Source organism: Lagopus muta, chromosome 7 (genome assembly GCF_023343835.1).
Source record: "Lagopus muta isolate bLagMut1 chromosome 7, bLagMut1 primary, whole genome shotgun sequence".
Lineage (NCBI taxonomy): Eukaryota > Metazoa > Chordata > Aves > Galliformes > Phasianidae > Lagopus > Lagopus muta.
In genome coordinates, this window is record NC_064439.1 from 41,428,051 (window position 1) to 41,451,894 (window position 23,844).

The window sequence follows — 23,844 nt, forward strand, 5'->3', positions numbered from 1 at the left end:
GGGAACAGCACAGCTCCTCACAGATTGTAGAACATTGAAGCCCTGCTTTTAGGCTCCAAATGTCCTGCTTATCTAGCATAAACCACCCTCCTGAGAATGGATGTACATTTGGTTAAGACTCTGAATTATCTGCTGGCTACCAATTCTCCCCTTTGGAAGTAGTTCTTCTGACTATCACAGAATCATAGAATGAATCATAGAATGGCTTGGAATGGAAGGGACTTATCTCTCCTGTCAGCCACTAGATCAAGTACTAGACCAGGCTGCCCAGGGCCCCATCCAACCTGGCCTTAAATACTTCCAGGGATGGAGCATCCACAGCCTCTCTGGGCAGCTATGCCAGCACCTGACCAATCTCATTAAAAAACTGCTCCCAGACATCTACACTAAAGGAGGGGAGATTTAGATTAAAACCATTCCCCATTGTCCTATCTCTATCAACAATGTAAAAAGTTGATTTCCCTCGTGTTTACAAACACCCTTTAAATACTGGAAGGCCGCAATGAGGTGTCCCTGCAGCCTTCTCTTTTCCGGGTTGAACGAGCTCAGTTCCTTCAGCCTATAACTACGGACTACTTCATATGCTTTTCTCAATGGATCTCTCAAAACAAGTGATACAAAGACCTGTAGTCATTATAATTAGAACTATGCATGTGATTCCTTCCCAGCGTGAGGCTAACCATCCTTACACCTTTGAATAATAATTGTACCAGAAAATCATCAGTAGTGTTTGGAATGCGTACACACAAAGCACTTGGTCTCGTTTTAGATACCCACACCCCCCTTGCTCCCTACCTTGAGGTAAGTTTTGCTGAGTATTGCTAACAGGAGTCATTTTCTGCCAGCATTACACATCGTATTTGAAAGGTGAGCCGTTCACATCCCTGCAGGGCCGCCTCCTGCAGCCTCCCATCAAAGTGGCATGTCCCCTGTGCATGCCCCTGTGCTTGGAGGGCGAACATCAATTAGGATGGAGGCTGGTGACTGCTTACCACCTCTGAATTAAACATTGTTGCTGTTGTTTTATTAACGTTTATTAATTCCTGCTAACATCTTGCCAAAAGCATTCTATGAAGAATGGCAAAAAAAAATTAGAAGGAACAAAGATACCCACTCTTTTTTTTTTTTTTCCTAGTACAATATAGCAAAGGAAGAGTTTACTACCTTCAGTCTGGAAATGCTACCATAACAGTAAAAGCAGCAGTGCTCAGACAACTCCTTCCATATCTAAAGCACTTTATATCCACTTTCAGCACAGCAACTTTCAAACAGTGATAACAAAAGTAAGAAAACTGATTCAAATTCCCACTGCGAAATCACAAAAACCACAATTATCTTTCAGGAGCTCAAAATCTGTTCACATTTGTGTGACCATAATCTGTGATTTTCTCAGACATGACTACAGTTGTTGTGCTTTTCCTCCCCAACTAGATAGCTCATCTACAAATGAAAAAGGTAATTGTGCTCTAACAAGATATCTGGAAGAGAATTGAAAAAACAAAGATGCTATCAAGTACTAACATAAGAAAAAAACACCACTAGGTATAAAGAACAAAGCCAAGGCTCTGCCTTACGGTCTATAATTAGTTGTGAAAATGGAAGGTATCTACCACTGTCTCATAGAGGTACTTTAAATAAGCATTCCATATACAGAGGCAGGCATACAGATCCCAAGAAGACTTTGAAATATTCTCACTGCTGTATTTATTTGACCAGTTACCAAAAATATCCTTTACCTATTGATAAAACACAGACATAAATGTAGAGAACATTTCCCATTCTCAGTGCTGCAGATACCTAAACAGGAAATCCTCATGACTTTGTTCTAGCCCTAAGCATGCTACAATAGGACCCACTGTATTGTTCACAGACAAACTTTCAGATGAAGAAAGTAACACATCTCCCCTCGACTCATGTGACTGAAGAAAACGACTTGCTTGTTCTTCCCAGCTGAACTTACACGCCAATAGGGTCATTCCCACAGATCTGTATGAATTACAGCAGATCGGAACTTTCTGCACATTGTTATTCTACCTGTGCACGTCCAAGTGCTGCAAGTGAGTGGCAGAGGGAGGACTACTTCAAAGTAATTATGCCTGTGTGCAAGCTATTCCAGAAAAAGCATAACATTTTCCCAAATCATTATGTCTTCGAAACAAAACAGTTACTCTGAAATACTTCAATTTCTCTTCTGCAGTAGATGGTTCACACAGAGAAGTATCCCAATACAACTGTAAAATAATAGTTTACACTGATTCAGCCAGATAAACCTTCAGCCTCCTGCCCATTTATCACACAGTTCTACAAACAGCATCTACTTAAGAGATGGCCAGCAAGTGCAACACCTTTCACATCACCTCTGCTGCACAAAAGCAGCATTTTCTGAGGCTCAGAGAATACACCTGGAGATCTGAAGTGATACTAGAGCATGACCACGTTATGCTGTTTTGCAGTTTATCATTAAAATTTTATCTGCCAACAGCAAAGTGCTGTAGGTTCTCTGAATGAGAGCAGAAAGCAAGTGCAGGACTCCAGGGCTCCTGCGGAACAGTCCTCTTGAAAGAGTCACAGAATCATAGAATCAGAGTGAGACAGAGGGGGACAAACAAACAGAAAATATTTTCTCTAAATTGGTAATGTTTCCCTTAATACTACAACAGTGCATAGTGTATGTTACTCCAGACGTAGTTTTTCAAAAGGGTGTTTCTCTTCTTAACCATTCTACGAGAAAAATGGATTACTTGTTTCATTAGTAAAGCAAATCAATGAGGTTTCATCAAGTTACTCAGTATATTAGTTTTAATTCATCTGGCATTAGCCAGACCAGAAAACTACCAATTATCACTGGCACGACAATGATGCACATTCATCCTCTATGCTCATTACCATCCCAGGGTGGAGCTCTGCAACCCTTTCAGCTTTTATATAAACTATACAGTATTAAAAGCAAATTATATTTCAGCTCCATAGAAGTAGTGATTCCAAAAGCAAGAAAACAACAGCCTCTGTTCACTGCTTGCAACTGCAGAGCTGTTATCTATTAAAGTGCGCTTGCTTATTTTTACTCTAAGGGACAGCCTGTGTTCCACAGGTTTTAGAGAAACACAGAGAAGAAGTGGCTGGAATGGTAAACTGAGGCACTGTAGAGGCACAGTCTTTTATTCAAAGTCTCACAGCAACTCAACAGCATTGCCAATAACACGAGCCCTTTTCAACTCACGTCCAAACAATTGGACTATCTTGTTCTAAGAGGGGCTCACCATTAAGAGTCTTGAAAAAACACTTCCATTTCTTCCTACTATGCAGCTAATGGAGACTACAGATGGTGTCTACAGAGATATTCTTAATTGCAGAAAAATCTGGGAATGTCCAGACAAAACATCACTCTGAAATCAACGATTATTCTACAGGACTACATTAAGGGAGGTTGAAAGTTCAACACAACAAAACTTCTGAATGTCTTACTCCACAATATGTTCTATTGGTGCGTACAGCCTGATGAACAATGAACACCTTCAGAGGTCCCCTAGAAAACTATACCTAAGTGTAAGAAGGGTTCTTCTCGAGCAAAAGGTAATAAGTAAGGCACCAACCTAACAGCACACTGAACTGCAGACATTCCTGTCATGCTCCCTATATTCCCCATGCCCAATGATATTTGTGCTCCAGCTTAAAGTCTTGAGCTTGCATAACCAGGCAGCACTCTGAACGTGATGTAGAGAGCTCCTCATTGGATATACTTAATTTCGCTGGACATTCCCCAAACCTGCATCCTCTGAGGATACAGTCCAATGTATCTTTGTAATATATCATTCAAAATAGCTAAAAAAAATGCTTCATTATCACTTTTTGCTGATGAGGAGCTGTTTCTTTTATGTAAAATGTCAGTATGCCAATACCTGATGATTGAGACATGTTGGAGATGTTTTCTTCCTCTAGTCAGCTATTTAAAATAGCTAGGGATGTGTGATGAGTATTTTTAGAGGCTGTCAAAAGATGCTATTTCTGATCAAACCATATGTCTATTTTCCCTTTCCACACAAGAAGACAGTGATGCTGGATTGAAAGTGTTTTCCTCCCAAATGGGATGTCTTTGGGAAACATGAAAAGTGACAATACATACACAAGAGAAATAAGATAATCTAACAGCACCTGTCATAGGCTTCCCTCAACATTTAGATGAAAGAAAGAAAACTTTTCATGGTTGATTTTAATCAGTGGCAGCCTTGACTGATCTCAGTCAGACCTCATGAACTTTCCTCATTAGTGTTGTTACTGGAGTACAAAGAACGGTCTTCTAATAAATTATCATTCTAATAACAGTATCAGTGAGACAAAGTAGCAGAGAAAAGCTGTAATTTGTGAGCTGGTTTTTCGTGAGCAAGCTGTAGGTGTATGGAGTAGGAGTATAACACAGGAATGTGTTGTGATTCATATTATAGACTTCAACATAAACTAAGAAGGAAAACACATTTATTAGGAACAAAACTGAGCCCACCATTTGCAGGGACACACAGGAGGAGGAGGATAAAGACCTTTTCCTTTTTTGATTGATGCAGTTCCCCTTCCCAATCAGTTTTGGGGAGGGGAGAGCATCCTGGACCTGGCAGTGCGCTCTCTCTGCCCACAGGTCTTGCCATCAACAATTAACATTGTGCCAAACGCGTTCATAGCTTCACTACCTTTGCTGCATAAGATCAAATGCAGTAGAAAGCTAAGCTGGGCTGTGCTTTGTTCTGTAATTAAAGAAAACATACAATTGGAAAGAGTGCTACTAATGAAACAAATGAAACAAAGCCCCAGGAAAACATCACTACAAGACGGATGCTGATGTCTCTGGGAACAGTAGCTGGCACAGACCAGAGATTTCCTAATATGTCCAGAAAATGAAAGTAACTGAAAAAAAAAAAAAGGCAGGATTTGGCCATGACATAAAAGCCCTTCAGTGTATTAGCGTTATTAGTGTCAAATCCAGCACAACAATAATGACAAGGTACATAATGACCTATAGAAAGCACATAGGTGTTTCTGGCCTGGTCAGCCCTTACATGACTGAGCAGTTGTACCACAAATAGTCCTTCTTTCCAATCCAATCCCAAAGGTCTGGACAAAAATGGGCTAAAAGACTGTTCTGGTAGATAAAGAATGAGCCTGAGGAGTAATGACCTGTAGCAAGGTGCTCTAATTCTGACTGCTGAAGTTTAAATACAGCTCCCTGTGAATTCCTACTGAACCTCCATGGACTTCCTGGGAGCTACAGTAGGAATGAACTTAGTCCATTGATTAAAAAAAAAAAAAAAAAAAAAAAAAAAAAAAAAAAATCAATAGTTGAACCAGAAGCTAGAGGAAAAAATGTTCCACATTGATGGTAAGTAAACAAGCAGAAGAAACCTCCCATAAGAAACCTCCATAGTTACATGCTTCCTGAAACAGCAGCATTGCTCTTTCCTGGCATAGTGCATTATCTACTCTTAAAGAGTGGATTTTCAGTGAACAGAAGTCACTAAGATACTCAAGAACATGAACATTATGCATAATATCAAATCAAAACATTATAGACTTATTATTGATCCATGATACAACTGTAAACGTGAAATCTTAAGATACAAGAGTCCTGTAATTGACTTATCACATAAAAAAGATCTATGGGGGACAAGGCAACCATGTATGGCAGTCACAAGAATGCCTCTCTTTGCTCTCAGTTTCTTGGTGTTCAGAGTTGCTGTTAGTTTCAGTCAGCTGGTGGAAGAGCAGAGCCCCAGCGCAGAGGAGCAGGACTGTCCTCTACTCCAGCAACTGAACCACCAAGTGCTTGCCCAGTGTCATTAATCTGCCTATATGCAGTCAGAGATCTTACTGCTATACTCAAATAGATATTCCTGTGTGCGGGCACTGTTTAAAACCAGCGAGGGCTTTGCCCAAAGGGCCCTGGAGTCTTACATAAAACACTACCAGTATTACAGTGATGCCTCTACGCGCACTGGAATCTGTTTCTCTGTCAGAGAGAACTGAGGCAGGTACATCAAATTGATTTTAAATGAGAACTAGGTGAAATGTTTTCATCTTGCCACCATTCCCCAGTCAAGATGTGGCCTAAACTGAGTTATGTATGAGAGAAACCTCAGCCATTTGTTCCGATCTTCTCACAACTCAGAAAAGCAATTTACTTACCTCTTGATTTTCCTTGGCAAGAGTGAGAAAGTTTGACCCAGAGGACACAGGAGACAACAGCTGCAGGTCTGTGGAAGGGAAAATAAGTTGCATGCACCAAAGAAACGTGTGACTGCAGATGCAGACTTTCCTGCAGGATGTCCAGCTTCCTCCACCAACACAAGATCGCACAAATGAAATTTGCTAACATTAAATTGCCATGTTCATAAAACTGTAGGGGGTTTCAGTACCAGCAGAAACACCACAACAGCTGAAGTTCCTTACAGAGAAATTCTTTCATCACTTTTTAAAATCAGCTGTGAAGCCCCTGATTTGTCCTACAGATCTGCAGTATGGTCAGCTGCCAGCTGCTAGCAAGTATCAGCATGATGCTGCCAAGGCACCAGGTGAAGAAGCTGCAGTGAAGAATGACCTGCATTTTGTATTTCATGCCCCTTGTTGGTTTCTAGTCAAGCTCAGAAGAGCATCAGGGGCTCAGAGGAGTAGGAGATGATGAACTGAAGAAGATATGGAAAACTAAGTCCTGGATAGGGAGAAAGTGAGAGTAAAGGAGACATAATCATTGCAGAGAATGGGAAAGGGTTTGTAAGAATTTTGTGAGAAATATATGCTTAATCAATTTCATAGCTTGCACAATAAGTGCAGCTCTTCAGGATAGAAGTGAGAATGCTTCACTGTGTGCAGTACAGATACAGAGATAAAAGTCTAATGACTGACCCAATAACCAGCTTCTGCCATTCCACGTCTGCCTTCCTCCTTTTACAAAGGCCAAGTTTTTACTTGTGTGTATATGGTAGTAATGCAAACTTTCTTGTCTGATGAGGAAGTCTCAGGTGTGTTTCTATTTCTAAATGACTGCACCCAAAATTTCTGAATGATGCACTCCATGAAGCCAAATTCCCAGGGCATTTCCTGCCCTCATGGGTACCAAACGGAGCGAACGCAGCAATCACAGGCATGTGCTGCACAGTGGATATGCTTTATACTCAGTACCATTCCTTACGAGATCTGATTCTCTGTAAACAGATTTCCACTTTAATTGTTTTATTTTATTGTTCCTTCACAGATTAGTTTCTTTCTCTTTATTTCAGTGGGCTTTCATTATTAATTTCTGAAGATGAGTGAGCTGACTGCAGTTATATTCTCTTATTAGATCACCCGTTCAACCCCCTGTATCTTACAGGATTAGTCTGGAAACAGGAGAGTACACACTATTGGATTTTGGTCTTTCAGTCTCCGGTGCATAGCTCAGATTCACTAAAAGGGCCACTGCAACTTAATTACTCACTGAAGTCAAGGAGACAAATGCTGAGTAGTGATGAACTGCATTTTTCCCTGAAGTCCCCACGCCAGCAGTCAGCATCTACTCAGAAGTGCTTTACGGGTTCTTCTTCTGTCAGGGGATAAGCTGCATCACATTATTTTAAAGGGGCAAAGTACTTTTGCCTGACGTTCCCAAATCCCTCAGCATTTCAGAGTGAGGGAAAACTTAATTTCTCTCAGTCATCAGCAAATTCCCAGCACCACTTGCAATCTTCCTTCTGTACCCCTCCACAAGTGCACGTACTCACAACAAGTTTCTTAGTTGTGCTAAGTACAATTTTTAGTTGTACTTCGCACGTAGTTGTAAATGTACCATTTCTATTAATGCACTTTTCTCTGACCTAAAATTTTTAGTTCTCCTATCCCACATTTCTATGTCCAGATGTTTGTTTTAAAAATTAAGCCAGTGCTCTTCACAGTGTGACAGGGTGATTCTAGAAAAGTGTGACTGTTACCTAGAGAAATCTCACCGGTCAAGGTTCATCTTAACAAAAACATATAAGATTTACCCATGCTGCATTGCAAAATCACAAGGGTAAAGTATTCCAACACCCGCAACACCTTTAGACACAAGTGGTTTGGTTTTGCTTTTTTCCATTTTTCAGAAATTCATGGAAGTGTTCAGGTTGGTATCATTATATCCGGATCTAGGCTTGCACTCCTATCTTAAAACTGCTCAAACAGTTCAGTCATAGCTGTCTGACAGCTTGTGAAGGAAGTTTATTACTACCTGAATGCAACACAAGCCTCCTGTTAGAAATGAAATATTGGAACCATCGTTCTGCCATCAAGAGAAAGCATTAGGAATACATGAACGCTTTCCAAGCCTGTGGGAGAACACTTTGCGGAGCATGAGAGTAATCATCATTCAAACCAAAGTCTGAGTAGGATTTTTCCCATGTATAATCAAAGCAGATAAACTTCCTTTCAATTACTCACCGATTGCACAGCTAATGGTGGTGACTACACTGAAAAATAGCATTTTGTAGCTGAGAATTTACTCTATCAAATAGCATTATTATGCTCTCTGCATCTATTGTACTTTCCATGGAAATAAATAGGAGGCATTACTTTCAGAATGATCTATATATTTAAAAAAATCAAAACCAGCTAATTATGCAAATGAATACTTGTATTTCTTTCCCTAGAGACACAGTATTTCAGTGATGAACTCACAAACTTCTGAAGGACACTGGCTACGAGTGGATCATCCACTGCATCACTGTCATAATGCAGATTCTCAGATGAACAGTAACATTTACTTCTCTGAGGCGACTACCAGAGTTCTCTCTTTGTCATTATTTCAAATGTGGCCATATGCCATGAATGCACACTGGCAAAAAAAATCCCAAAAATCCAACCAAAAACCCAAACAAGGGTCCTAAGCATATATAACAGTATACCTTACATTACCTCTTAAGAACTATTGGATTTTGACTAAGTACACACACAGCGCAGCTCGGTACAAATCTGATGCAGAGTCTTAACATTAGAAGACTTACAGCCTATAAGAATGTTTGCTTCCAGTTTACTTTGATGAAATTTATGTCTCCATTTCCAATTCTCTACAATGAAGTCAAAAGAATCATTCATTTAATAATTGGAGATGGATGATACGTAGTTCTACACGCCACAACCACTTGCACATGAATACATGTATTTCATGTTGATCCAGTATGAAATGAAGTTACTATATCAATGGAAAAAAACATATTCTTAGAGGAAACCAAGCTCACGGTGATACCTTTATGAAAAACAAGGGAGATACAACGATGCTCATTACCATAAACACACACACAGGTAAACCATTTGAACTAAAGCTATGTATTAGTTTCCAGCAATATCCCACGGGAACAAGTCTGAACATGTTAGAACATAAATATGTGATTTAAAAAAACAGTGTGTGCATTTATATAGTAATCATTCACTGACTTTCATTTCCACTTCTGTTGCACACCAAAGGTATACTTCCTATCAAATAAGTTAGATGCCAAGCAGTAAAGAAAATCAAAACCACTGACAGACAAAAACTAAAACCATTCATTTGTTGATGGATAAATAATGTGCATCCCTAAAAGTGAAATATTCTTTGTGGAGACTTTCCAAGAAACTTCAACTTTCTCAAGCTTCAGCCCATTCCTAAGCATGTAGTAATCTCAGCTATTTAACAGAGGAAGCATTCTTAAATTCCTTTCATTTTCATTCAGTTTCCAATGCTAGGTTCAGTGGTGCTTCCATGTTAAAAAAAAGAACCAGCCACCCTTCAACCACAGGGTCAGCAACCCAGATGATCACTTAGTGATGACTGGAAGTCTCTTAGGTTGTGAAAGATGAACAAAGATAGATTCGTGTAAGATGCCTGAAGAATCACACTGAAGTTAGAAGTGCTACAAACGTTAATATCAGTTAAGATTTCATTTGCTTTTCCCCTCCCTACTCCATTGAGATTTCTTCCCAGATTCACAAGTCTACCTTTTTTTTTTCCTTCATTAAGCATGGGTTTTCTGGGAGGAAAGAAAGAATGAACACCTTGGCTGAAGGCAAACAAAAGATCTGATTTAATTGTCTGTGAGAGCAGGAAGAGTAGCACTTCACATGATAAAAGGAAAGGAGAGAATAGTTCCCCTCCTCATCACATTACCCTCACCAAGTTTCCCAGTATATGAGGTAGTTCTATAATTCTAATTGTGCTGTAATTGCAGGCTGCATATGTTTAACATCTGCCTGAGCCGTAACAATCAATATCAGTTAAGAACTCTTTTTCCATCTTGCAGCTTCCAGCCAACTGTTCCTATTATCTTTGCTTACATCTCAGTTTGCCAGGGTCCCTCCTCAGCATTATGCTAATCGTTTTGGAAGGCACAGACTGTGGTAATCCATAAGAAGACCAGCAAACGGAACACCACTGGGAACCTGGCTATAGCCCTGAGCATGAAATGAGAGGCCTATTTTGTCTGAGTGCAACAGCACTGATCTCTCTCTTTTCATCAAATTATGCGACTATAAATCAAACCAGTTCTTCCATTAATTGAGTGGCCGGTAAATAAAATTTGGTATTATACCCTAGAACCTGAATGCCCGATAAATGGACAGCTGCACAAATTGTTTGGTCACTGGTAGACCATCTGCAATACACGTCACTATGAGTTGATTTATGGGGAATGGGAAATAATATTCTCTGGAGACACAGAGAAAGTCAGAATCACAGCTTGAGATATTTCTACTAAACTATTGCACTTAAACTGAATATTGGCAAGAAGAAAATAAACACAGATGTTCCCTATTTTTTGGCCAGGGCTTGATGATGGGCAGAACTCTTTGGAATCCGGGTCCTCATCCAAATGTTTACATATGATCCCAATAGACCTGCCATTCTAACCAAGTCTTCTCTCAGCTGCTTCTTATCTGGAGATTCAAGGTGAAATAATGAAAGAACAAAGAAGTCTGTATGCTTATTGGTTTTTGTGCTTGGGATTTGCAGTTAAGTGTATACATTTTGAGGATTTTTCATGTTCTGGAGGGGACAAATAAACTGTATTGGATATTTCATACCCTTCCCAATGCTTTTTTTTAGAAAACACTGATTGAAAACATCTTCTTTTCCTTGAAATAAAAAACATCAGAATTTAACTTTTCTGTAGTGACAAGACACTGAGTTAAACTCCGCTGTCTTGTAATCAGTATAGTTTTACTCAAGTCACTTATATTTTATTACACCAGAAATAAAATGTTTATTTCACATTTTAAGCAGTGAAATGAAGCAGCAATAATGTCCAAGATTTTTACCTTAAAAAACTACATTTTAAATCACATCTTTAAATATTTCCATGAAAAAAAAAAAAATACAGGTTGTATAAATTGGTATTTAACAGTGAAAACAGAAGTTTTGCTCCAACCTTAATGCTGACCTGATCTTTCAATTACATACTTAGATATGCCTGTTTTAACACAGGGTGAAAGTAGTGAGATATTGCAAGGCTCTCCTGGCAGAATAAAACCTAAAAATGTATCAAGATGTATTTGTAGCCAATGGGGCTTGAAGAAGATTAAGACAAGGCATCTGGGTTCCCAACACTTGAATCAAAGCTCTGAACCATGACAGGTAAAAACACTTAAGAATATAAAAGATACTCAAAAAACAAAGCCAGTGGGTAAAATGCAAAGGCTATGTGACATTCTGTAGTTATCTTTGACAGCTTAACAGCATTCCAGGATATAAAAGATATGCACAGACTTAACCAGAACATTAATTCTCAGCCACACCTGCTCAAAAATAAAATGAATGATTTGATATTGACACTCACATAAAATCTCAGTGCCTTTTCCTCCCCCATTACGCACATCACATATCTTCCTCTAAGGAAGAGCCTTAACAGCCTCATTCTCACCAGTACCACTTTTCAAAAGAGACTGCCACAGGGATGGAATACAGTGTGAGTTATCTGTCCTGCCAACATCCCTGCTTCTGATCCTAACACTCATGAAAACCCACCAAAGAGCAGAGTAATAGGAGCCCATGTCTGTGAGTGTATATAACAGATTTTCTCTGTTCTGGCTGTATTATTGAACACTTTGTTGCTTGAGTTTTCATAGTAAAATATTACCTTCCTATGTTCAGAGGGTGAGCTGATGATTCCTGCAAAGTATTACTTCGCCCTCACACAAGATTAGCTTGACAGGTTAGCTAAGGAGACAAAAATGGAATTGAAGGTGGAAGTGAAAACAGTGATTGAGAAGCATGCACTGACAAAACCACAGCAGTTCTCCCACATCTGTATGTCAGTAAGATATGCTCAATAATTTAAGCAGTCAAGAACAGAAGCAATGCCAAAGGGAAATCTGAAAGTATTTACATTTGCTACATTCATTGCTACCAACACCAGCAATCTCAAAATTGCTTAATAAATTTTAGTAAGGGAAACAAGATCAGGTACAGCCAACTTAATCCAGAAAAGAGCATAAATCCGCAGAAACAAAATGCAATTGCACGGATTATAGAAATTAAAATGGATAGTTACAAGAGGTTGCAGAAAGCAAAACACCACATAGGTAAAGGTAAATCAGATATAGGCAGACTTCATTAAACTTGCCATGGGGCATACTGGAGACAAGTCTGTGTTAACCACTTGATACTGGTGAGAAGCTGCTGGCAGCAAAATACAGCACAGCAACAAACTGCGACTCTAAGGGGAAAGGGACTTGTTTATCATTTTGATCATTACCTCTGTTATTATTTTTGATAATAAACAGCATCTGTATGAGTGAGCAACACTAGGCCAAGTGGGACACATGCACCATAAGGCTGTCCCTCCATCCCTAGGAGAGCACCAGGACAGAAACAATGTGAAACAAATGCCCTCCCGGCTATATGCCAACAGCAGTGCTGGCTAACACCTGGGTCATGTTAGGGTCAGGAAAACCCCCTAAGATAAAGATTCATTTGGGGCTGCTTGTATGGGTTGATTTCCTACAGATAAACTTGCTGAAGGGTTTCTTCCCAGTTGCTCCCCTGTCAAGGCGACTGCTCAAATTCAGGATTCAGGCAGAAAACTGGCAGATGAATGTTGATGAGGTCCTTAGCTTCAGCTGCACACCAGGCATACTACCGTGGCTCTCACTGCTAACTCCAGGCCACCCAAGTTTGACAACTTCAAGCGTTAAATCTAAAAGCAGCATTACAAAATTACTTCAGAGAGAACTGTCACCAACTCAATGGGAGCCAATGAGGACAGTCATTCTAGTCGCTAGTTTCCTTCCAGGAGACCATGGGCTGTATAGTTAGTTCATCACACAGAAAGCAAGGGGGGAATTAAGGTGTCTCAAATAAAGAGCAGTAGAGAATAGGAATATTTGGACCCAGCTAGAACCCCCTCTCTGTGTCCTGACACACCAATGTTATTATCTGTCCTCTCAGTACTTGCTCTTACCAATTGCTAAAACCTCCCAGCCTTTTCTTTGCTAATAACTTGTCATTGCTGGCAACTGGCCACAAGGATAAAAATATCCATGGCAGCACCCCGTGCTGCTTTCAGGAAAAAAAATAATAAAAATGGTGTGAAACACAGCAAAATTCCTTCCTTTGCCTTTATATTTGACATGAAGCCCAGTGACACTTCTGCTTCAGAGGCACAGCCATATGAGACTGTGACTATCACAGACATCCATAGAAACACTGCATCAAAACATTTAAATATGAATTATTACCAAATTTAAACTAAGTTATTTTATTATAAAGACATTAGGAGCTCACTGATCCCTCCCAATACTGCCTGAATCCCAAAGGTGCTATCTTCTTTGATTTATTTAAGGAATGAACAGCTTAAATGTTTAGAAATCATGTTTCTGAACACACAGTTTAAATTTCTAAAAAAATTGGTTAAAATTACTGAAAACAGTTTATGTTACTGAAAAATTACTTTAAATTAAATTACTGGGAAAGTCTATTCATTAATTCATTTTCATAACTAAATTAAGAGGCAACCGATGTGGTATCACTAAGATATCTCAACAGATTTTGGTGTGGTACTCTACATGCAGCTTTTGGTGAAGCACACATCTCAACAGGAAAATAACCATACACACTTCTGTGCTTCTCCCAGAAGAATGAAGTTATGTTTTCTAAGGAGAACACAAGAATCTCCCTGGTCAATATACTGGCTGTTCATAGAGAGGAGAAATGAAGAAGATATAAAGGGACTTATCTTCTGCTAGGGAAGAATTTACTGACACAGTACTACATTCCCAAATATTCAACATTAAATGGCTTTCACTCGAAAAAAAATAAAATAAAAAAAGAAGAAACCTCACAAAAGACCCACTGGCAGAATATTCAGACTCAAACCCAGCTTGTGAACAGCTTTGCATAGAACTACTAACTAATGTGCAAAGTTAAAAGTTGTAATCAAGGCTGCTCACATCCTCCTGGCACAAGAGTATGAAAACAGCACTGAGTCCAAGGTGGACAGCCTCCTGTGCCAAGTGCACGTCCAGAGGATGTTTGTGACTGGGATACAATGGAAAGAAGTTCCCAAGGCAATTTTTTCATCTGGGTGCTTGGAGGAATGAATAGATTCAAAGGAATTGGTCAACCTCATCTAACCAAACTTTATTTTTCCCCTTTACATGGATAACTTTCCTCAAAATTGCATCATCTATTCCACTCTAAGAAGCACGTTTTGGTTTTTAGTTATGGTTTTCAAAAATATTATTCAAGTAGTTATCATGCTTAAAAATAAATTTTGTTCATGTAATCATTATGTAATTATGTAATGTCAATCTATATACTTCAAAATTAAAAAACCTCTTGTTTTTTGCTAACTTTGATGGAACTACTTTTGAGAGTTTTCTACTGATCAAATTGATCAGTGAAACTACTGCAAGACACAGAAAAAGATACAAAATACCCTTTTCACCTCACCAGCTGCCTGAGTACTCCTTTCCCAAAACATAAAAGGGCTAAAGTTTATTATAACTAGATGTATATATGTTGCTCTGAAAGCAATGACTTCTATTTATTTCAATGGAAAAGATAACAGATACACAGAGCACAATAACACTATTTGATAGAGCAAATTCTCAGCTACAAAACACTATTCCTCAACATAACCACCAGCACTTGCTATGCATTCTCACCAATGATGAACAAGAGCCACACACTGCACTCATAAAAATCTGCACCAGTGGAGGTAACCCATAGTTACTATCATCACTTCTGAAACACATCACCTGCTGCCTCACTGTGCCAACATCCACTGCTTGGTCTCCAGAAACATCCAGCAAGTGTCAGTGAGCATCAACGGGTGCCATTTTTTGTTCTTCGCACAGAGGAATCCAATCCCACACTTCTGTTTCATTCACACTTCCACGTTAGAGATCATTTTTCCCCTCTGCTGCCATCTGTCACATGACAACAGCATGTAATGTAAGGCAACACTGGTGGGAAGGTTCAACCTCTACGGCCATCCCAACAACATCTGCCTCTGAGGTTGTGGGCCAACATAATAACACAGGAGGCATTACTTCCGGAGCAGTCCTTGGATGCTGCTGCACACTCTTAAAAGTACACAGCCAAAATGAAGGCCAGTCATATAAAGGCTGTTTGAATTCCCATACTACACCAAGCAACTCTGAGAAATAGAAGACAGAAATGATTCATCCTCCAGCAGGGTATGCCTCAGTTTAGGGTAATCAATAGTTACTGCCATGTGTTTTCTGCAATGAAATCCCTCACAGAGGAGATGATAGGACAGAAGACTTACAGACAGACAGACAGTCGTAAGTCACCTCCTGCTCACCAGTCACCACCACCAGAGTGCAGAGAAAAAGGATCTTGAGTCCTACTCTAGGAATACTTTGCAGTAATATTCCATAGCACTGCTGCACATTACTGTAGTACCTCACTGTACATCTGACTACGTATACATGCACATCTATTTATAACGTGCAGGTGCATATCTGGACACAGAAATGACAATCCTTCAAAGGACAACAGGAAGAAAAATTTTTTCCTCCAAATACTGCAAGTCAGATTCCTGTACTTTCATTTCTTGTTTATAAAATAGTATTCGGAGAAAAAGGCACATTATGTTTCAGATGCAAAAAGCTCGTTCATTTTGAAGGGCTTGCTTATCCCTGAAGTGGTCTTCCATATGGAAATCTGACAATATTTCTTCCCTTGAGCAAACATAACTTTTGGCTTTTATGAAAATCTAGATTTACGTGCCCCTAAGAAATATAACCCCTCAACACTCCTCTCCAAGGTCATTTTGAACTATAACCCAATCTACAAACTGGTCAACCCACTGCTACTTGTCCTCTCTGCACTCACAGCTTTGGGAAACCTTTGTTCCCTGCTCTTCCAGGATTTCTGCATTTAATTTCGGTAGAAGTTCATTCAAAATGGTTACTATAAATTAGCATTACAGAGCTGATGATTTTTATGTGCTTTTGCTAAAAAAAAATATCTGAAATTCCCAAAGTTTTTGTATTTCCACATATTGGGAAGGGAAATCTCTGATTCAATAGCCCAATTAACTTGGAACAGCCCAGAATCACACAAGATCCTTCGTGTCTCTGAAAATAAAAAACAATCAGCAACATAGCAGAAAAAATGAGCACTGCTCATGCCAAACTTTTACAGAATTCACACATGCTCAGCATCTAAAATCTGACAGACACCTACCCCAACATTCTGATCCAGTTCAGTGTCGAACAAATGTAAGCTCAAGGTGATGTCTCTGAAAATGCATATTAATACTTCAGTCAAGAAACACAGTGCATATTTCAAAACCAAGTCTTTTATCTCCTTGTTACACTGCATGTAAACAATGTATCTTCATTCAAAGTATTTTCAATTTTTCTTCTTTTCCTGTGAAAATTCATACCAGAGCTTTTCTGAGTATTTGTTCAAGTTAAGAGTCTGGAGCAGATATCTGAACATATCTGGGAGATGAACCTGCATAGCGATACTCGTGTGGGAACAACTGTGGATCCACTCCAGGCTATGAATGTTCTGCCCAAACAGCAGTAATAAGTGACCTGGGGAATCAGTCCCATGGCACTGGAAGCAAGGCACAGGAAACTATCTCAGGAGTAGTTAGACTAATTTTTATTAAAATACTGACTTGCAAATTTTTCAAGCAGTGTCAAAGAGCAGCAAGGGCTGGAAAAAAAAGAAAGTAGAAGTCAATAGTGATGGCACTAACTGGGCACAGACCCACAGGTCCCACACTCGAGGACTGAAAGCAGTTCTTCAATAGCCACCTACTCAGAGAGCAATGAAGGAGATCCAGGGTACAAGCAGACACTCCTGTCAGAAAGGAAAGGATACAGGGCTGGGGACAAGGCTACAATGAACAGCCCAGGAGTGCAGCCAAGAGACAAGGCACCTGCAGCAGATGGTTAAGGCCCAAGCAAGAGATGCAGCAAGAAGCAAGTAAACCAACAATATAGCTCAGGAAGAGAATGAAGGGACTGGGCTGAGCTTAAATGGAGCTCATGGGCAGAGGATGTGGGAGTGTGGGGCGGAAACCCAAAGTGAGGTTGCTCACAACCATTAAAATCCATTAGTGCCCTGAGGGCCCTTGCAAGAGCAGGCAACATCTCATTGATGAAGGACCATCTTCTGTTATCTGTTACCCGCATGGCAGCAGATGGGCTTCACCTTAATGGATCATCTGGTTGGTTGCATGTTCCACACAGACATTACCATCAAGACCGTATTGTGATCAACAGAAGCGTTTGCAATTTGCTTCAGTGAAATCAGGATTGAATTTAATGTGTAGTGAGTACACTGCCTGGAAATGTAAGCTGGTGCAGAGCTTTAAAAACAAGGACCTACAAAAGCCTTTGATTTTGCAGAGCTGCCTGGGAGCTAAAAGCATTAATTGTAGTGATGTGAAGCTTACGATTGAAAGCAGCATTTGTGTGCCACCATCAAAACCTGTATGCTAAGGGCTACATGCACTCATCTTCTGTGATGGCTGAGAACCAAATAGTCACTTACGATGGTTTTGGCTTAAAGCATTAATTTTAGATCCCTTTACGTCCAGGTGCACACATTCTCTCTGTTTCCCTTCCCACAGTGCACACTGGATGCTGGTAGGACTATCACTCACTGTATATTCAAACATCTCCAAATACACTTGGGGAATAACACAAAGGCAGGCAAATCAGAAATAGGGTTCTCCGAGGCTTCTGTCTGAGGCTGTTTCTTAAGGGTATCAACCACCAGAAAGCTAAAACGCTTTAGCAATCTGGCAACTGTCATCAGGTGGCCAAGATAGAAAGTTACAAGTACATGTAATGATCTGTTCCTGGTGGACAAGATCTTCTTGTATTTGTGCACATCAGTAGCAAGCAACCACCCTTTTCCCTATATTCCATTTGCTTCTAAACCATTGCAGAAACGAAGGACAATAAATGCGTTGCTGAGTTAAATTGTTCTTTCTGAATTTGAAATGTTGGTGTTTGACCTTGTGAAATACAAATTAATTCTAAAGCATTGGTATGAAGGACATATTAAACGAAATAGCACTGAAAAAGCCAGGCACAGAGCACATACATTTGAGGTGTCTCAAATAGTTTCAGCCTTTAGTTTTGTGGCAAATTTCTAAGGACAAGTGCATTTTTTCCTCACTATTTTTTTCATTATCATTTGCTATTGTTAAACACTACTCAGTTCTTTGTACATCCTCACAGCAGTCCAAGCTGCCCTTTGGTAGCTCTTCAGAAATCTCTGAAACAAACACATTCAGAGCAGCCATGTGCAGTATGAATGCTTAATCCTGGACCCATCTAATTCAACAACAACATTCTAGCTGCCTTCTGGAGCTCTGAGCAGAAACACTCTGAAGTCAAAGGAAAATTTCTGTTCACTCCACTGAAATAGGACTCTAATACAACGGCCCATACAAATATTCATGCAACATGAAATTTCACACTTTTAAGCTCACTCTTTGAAACAACTAGTTTCAAAGCTGCTAGTGTTCACACAGTATTTTAGCATCAATTAGTTGTAATATAAAATGCCATTTTCTGTTCCAGCATATAAGATGCCATCCAGCATCTTGCTCACCTAAGAAAGCAGCAAGAATGGATTCCTCTGTCAGAAAATAAGAGGGAAGAGAAAGACAGAAAGTGTAGTACCTGCGAGCTGGATCTGGACCCTTCGGGTCATCATCAGTCATGCACCAGGACTGCCTCAGCTGGAGACAGCTTCTGGCTGAATCCTGTCAGCAGAGCGGAGAATGAAAGGAGAAAAGGAGGTTCAGATTTCAGCCTTGTCAACAGCACGCCCTGCCCAAACATTATATACAAGTTCTCATTTTATGGCAGCCAGGGACATTAGTACATTCCAACTGCAGAACGTACGCAGCAAAGTGGCTGTGATTTGTCCATTGTGCGTGTAGGTCTATGCAGGTCTAGGGAAGAGTCTCTTTCCAACGCTTGCAAAACCTACATCTTGAGTACCTGCCCAGTTTGGGGCTCCCCAGCACAAGGAAATGTTGACAGACTGGAGTGAGTGCAGTGAAGGGCTTCAGTATCTGGGGAACATGATGTCTGACAGAAGCCTAAGCAGCTCAGTTTGTCTAACTGTACAAAGAAAAGGCATGGGAACACTTCACTGCTGTCTAAAATTGCCTGGGAAGAGCATGTGGGGAAGACACGGAGATTCTTCAGTTAAAAATTAGGTGGAAGAGAGGCAATAACTTCAAGATAGAATTTAGGAAACGTATCATAGAATCATGGAATGGCCTGGGTTGAAAGGGACCACAATGATCATTCAACCCCCCTGCTATGTGCAGGGTCGCCAACCAGCAGACCAGGCTGCCCAGAGCCACATCCAGCCTGGCCTTGGATGCCTCCAGGGATGGGATATCCAAAACCTCCTTGGGCAACCTGTTCCACTGCCTCACCACCCTCTGTGTGAAAAACTTCCTCCCAAAACTTCCATTAGGAAAAAAAAAAAGTGAAAATTACCATGGGAGTGATCAAACACTGAGACCGGGCCCAGAGAGGTTGTGAGACTGGGACTGTTTAGAGCAGTGGGTTGATTGAGAAACCTACGGAGGTCGCTTCCAGCCCTGGCAATTCTCTGCACCTATCTATATCAATTTGAGCCCCCCAGCCTTGTTGCACTGGGATCATGTTCATTTCATCAGAAAAATTCCTGAGATGAGAACCTCCTTGGACCAAGAAGGAAGAAGGAAAAGCACTCTTAGGAATTCTTTATGCATGAAAATCTTTTCCTCACATCTCATCTCAGTGCCAAGGAGTTACTCTAGCTGCTGCCCCCAGGAAACTTACTGCAACTTATGCTGAATTGTAGCTAGAAATCAAATCCAGTGTGGAGAATTTTCCAAAACTTTATATAAAGCATCATCCTCCTGCAGCATGCCACTGGCACATTGCCTCAGCAGCGTTCAGCATTTCAGATCTCACTATAAAAGCTTATGCATGCTGTAATTTTGATGGCTGTATTTGTAATTCTGCCCCAGGTATCTCTCAGAAGGCACTGCTACACTCAGAAAATGTGTTTTTTTAGGAACTGTGTGTGTATTTTTGCCAAGGACATCTGAAATTTTACAAACCATTTATTCCTCCTGAAGTGTTTGATCCTGTCATTTATTTCTTTCATGAAATCAGAGTCATCCCAAGGTGCATCATATTTCCCACAGCAAACAACTGATCTCATGGATTATTTTTTTCTGTTGAGAAATAAGCAGAAGATGATGAAATCTGCAGAAAAAGAGAAGCATCCTTTAAAACTTTCCCCTGTCCCAAGCTAAAAAACAGATCAGTGAGCAAACTACATACATAACAGTTTCCAAACTTTTTCTGAGAAGCAAGGAGACAAATGATAGTTGTAATCCAGCAAAGTACTGAAGCATCTGGACAATTTGAGGCACATGATTGTTGCCGGGCACATCTCTCTGACCTTAGGCCAATGTTGAGTTATACTGTGCCCTCTGCTGGCCTAATTTTAATCCTTCTTCCCACCTGGGAGGTACAGCAGGAGGGCTAAGTAGGCTCCATGGGTACCACCAGCTTGTGCATGTCACATGAGTGGAAAGCTAACAACTCCTGCAGCACTGCCGTCCTTCACAGTAGCTGAGGTAGGCTGGTCTTAACATTCCCAGAAAGCCATTCAGCCAAAGACTCTGGGAACAGAATTGGATCATAACCCCCTCTGCACATCTGTATCAGGTAATGGATGCACCTGAGATATAGTCAGTTCCCAAATTAATTCCCCTCTTTTGCCCTCCTTCTCCCCAGAGGGAGCTACCAAACTCGTGTTAGACACAACCCCACTCATTGCACTGACTTAATCAGAATGACAAAGAGCAGCTGCTTTCCAGTGACAGCCTCACACAATGGTTCTTAATCTTATATGTGCCACAGCCACTTTCACAGAAGGTCAATTACACCTATAATTAATTTACATAAGCGGAACCCTCAGCTGCCACCTTACACAGCCTTGCAAATACACAGGCTGCACAAAACTGTATTGGTAATTAATTTGTCAAGCAAATGCTAGGGAAGCACAACACTAGTAATTCATACCATAGATATTCAAATGAAACATCTTGCCTGAATAATTTAAAGTCAAAAAGGAAAACAACAGCAAAGCAGAACAAAAGCCTGGAGTCTTCCATCAGCTATTTCCTTAGGGAACATTACTGTAATGTGCTACAAGCCAAATTCAGACATGGTAAAAATACCATGCTGATGGAGGAATTCTCCCTGGTCACAAAACTTTGCTGACAACTGGAGGATCTTTTGTAACACACACCATGAGAAATATATCCTCAGATGCATTCACAATAGATGATGAATCAAACTGCACACCTTTGTAAAAAGAGGAAGAATTGATGGATGGTTCAAAAAAGCTGCTTCACCTTCTGTGAGTATTGCCAGTTAGGATATTACAGCCACATGTAATGGCCTTCTCAGGCATCAGGATGAGCCACTTACCAGGCTTGTACATCTTAAGGTGATTCGCTATGGTAAAACAGCGTATTTCTGAACAAATGCTGTTACAGTAAGTGAACCTTCTTACCTAATTAGGAAAGCATAAATGTCATCCATTAATACTTAATACACTCTCTGTTGTTCATGCCACTAATTTTTTCCTTCTGTTTCCTCCATCAGGTGTTTTCCTCTTGATGGTTGTTTTTTGTAGGAAACAATGTGTGGAGGCTTGCTAATGTGAAATGCTACCCAGTCAATGACCTCTCTGGTCTTGCTGTTACTGAGTGTATTTCTGCACAGATAACAAAATCGGTATGAAAAGGGAAAAAAAAAAAAGAATCTTGCAAACATCCAAAATAAAGCTCCTTATGGAAATGGGCTTTTTGCTTTTTAACTTAATTAACACAGCAGTGCAAGATGAAGTCACCAGCACACATTGTCACTGACATTTCTGGTGAAGGGTGTATTGTCCCACTGCTCCAAAACTACTACTCCAAAAACTCTGTCTGCATTGTCAAGAACATCTCAAGCAAAGAAGGTTGCATGAGGATACAAAAGAAGAAAAGATAATTTGGAAACAGCGTGGCCACTGTTAAAGCTTTTTTTTTCATTGGGTTATACTCCAATGCTTAACAGTTTTCATGTACAAATAATTTTATTCCATTTCATCTAAATGTGGATTTTCCAGTAATCACTGTTAATTATGAGCCTCTTTTTTACTTCTTGGGGATACATTTTGAAAGCGCTGCCTTCTGTAATCATTTGTCATTAGTTCCTTTCTCTCACAATCCCAGTGTTTCTCCATGCCCTGTTTTTCATTCTACCTTGATTTTATACTGTGTAATTAATCTACAGACAGCAATAATCACTTCATAGGGTCATACCTTCCAATGTGAAACTCAGCAATATGGAAAAAAAGCAGTAACAACAATGTGCTGCGCAGTCATATGCTGATGACTCAAGTCCAGACCAGTAAAACTTGTCACTAGTCTTGAAAATCTTTTAAATAATGTAGCTCTGCTTCTGGAATTTACTCCTTAACTTTTGACACGTAGCATTTCACAGAAGTGTATATATTACTAGATATTGATCTAGCTGCACTTCTTTGCTCTATGTAATATTTACAAAATACCTCCTATCTGACAGAACATACTAAAACAAATGAAACAACCACAGAATGCAAAAGCAAGAAGGAACATTTCAAAAGAGGAAGAGAGGAAATACAGTTCATATAGCACTAAAAAGTATGAAGTCCCTGAAAAAAAAAAAAAGAAGATGGGAGATTAAGAATACAAATATCCTGAGAGAGAAAGCTCCACAGATAACTTCTGCAAATCACGAGTAGTTGATGTCTTAAAAGGTGGAAATATCACTGTGCACAGTCAGTCTGGGTGTACTCCAACCGTATGAAAACAGAATAAAAGAGCTTTGCCTGAGCAGTGTGGATTCATATGTGTAAAAGAAAAAGCAACAAGCAAACCCACATAAGATCATGTAAAACAAAAACACCCTCTGATGCTTTATAAAGAATTGTTGATCAGATTACAGCTTGTAGTAAGTCAGAACAATGAAACTCTGAGCAGCTCACTAAATTTTAAACCCCCCTCCATGTTGTAAAAGAAGAAATTGTAGTAATAGGCACATCTGTTCACCTGAGCCAGGTAAGACCACAGCGGGATTCTGTTAAGAGGAGGATTAGAGTGTAAAGATTTTGCTCTATATGTTACAACATTTTTAATAACTGGTTCGAAAGCTTTGCAAAATCTCACATGGGAATGTTACAGAAGCATGGCAGTTACAGTCCTTCCCAGGCTTCTGTACAGAGGGGTCAGAAGGGGAGGATGAACCCTCTTTTTGTGTAATGAGAATTGTATTTAC

At 40.0% G+C, this 23,844-nt stretch overlaps 1 protein-coding gene across 2 annotated transcripts in view; it reads right to left on the bottom strand.

Annotated features, from left to right (window-relative positions):
* The window catches only part of CPNE4 (copine 4), a 269,020-nt gene that overhangs the window by 229,919 nt on the left and 15,257 nt on the right, over positions 1–23,844 (bottom strand). The window contains exons 1-2 of one of the 2 annotated variants that reach the window (XM_048951295.1): positions 6,360–6,414; positions 6,172–6,239 (exon numbers count right to left, since the gene is read on the bottom strand). The exons of the other annotated variant lie outside the window; for it this stretch is intronic. The gene's annotated coding sequence lies outside the window, so the exon portion shown is untranslated. Of the gene's footprint in view, positions 1–6,171; positions 6,240–6,359; positions 6,415–23,844 lie in introns of those variants that run through there. 2 annotated transcript variants of the gene reach the window in all.